Source organism: Orycteropus afer, unplaced genomic scaffold, assembly GCF_000298275.1.
Source record: "Orycteropus afer afer isolate SDZICR_OR568_19922 unplaced genomic scaffold, OryAfe1.0 scaffold00537, whole genome shotgun sequence".
Taxonomy (NCBI): domain Eukaryota; kingdom Metazoa; phylum Chordata; class Mammalia; order Tubulidentata; family Orycteropodidae; genus Orycteropus; species Orycteropus afer.
Window position 1 is genome coordinate 245919 of NW_006922124.1, and position 923 is coordinate 246841.

Consider the following 923-nt stretch of genomic DNA (forward strand, 5'->3'; position numbering starts at 1 on the left):
ATTAATGGAAACAATCAGTCCTAGCAACTGGTACACCATCCGATCTGCAACCTATACAACTATGAGACCAGAAGAACTACATACTCAACAATCATGACAATCCTCAAAAACAAAAAATTCTTAAAGCTCTTAAAGTATTGGCTCTGCTGAAAGCTACAAGGTTAACAAAAATGTGAGAGGGACTTATATCAGATATGAAGAAATTGTTAATGGCATGGACAGAGTACCAAACACAAAAGTGAATCCATCTCAATAAGTTGATGATCACTCCTAAGGCATGAAGCTTGCTCAAGATGCTTAAAGAAAAAGCAGAAACAGGCTATGATATGTTCACACAATGCCAAATAATGTCCTATTTCACAGAACATACTGTGGACATTTTATGACATATAACTGTATTTCAAATTTCCCAAGTTCATCCTGAATAAGAATATTGACTGTATCACCAATATTTTGCTGTGCCTTGTGTGATTAAAGGAAGTTCTGATGTTATCGAAGTGGGAGCTCTTTAAAATTCTTGATGTGGATCTTAAACTGTCAATAATGAAATGCAGCAACAGGTGTCAGTGAAGGTTGATCTTGGACACTCTGAAGAGCAGCAGTATTTGCATGGTCATCGCCATCCTAGGGCTGACCAAGGTCAAGGTGGGAATGGAGAACAGATGATGACTTAAATTACTCTCTTAAAAAAAAAAAATACACACACACACATATGTCAAAATCAAACTCACTACCCTCCAGTCAATTCCAACTCATAATGACACCCATTGGGTTTCCAAGGTGGTACATTTTTATGGAAGTAGATTGCCCCTTCTTCCTTCCCTGGAGCAGTTGATGGGTTTAAACTGCTAACCTTCTGGTTAGCAGTCAAATGCCTTAAGCACTATGTCACCAGAGCATAGTGCTTAAGGCATTTGACCGCT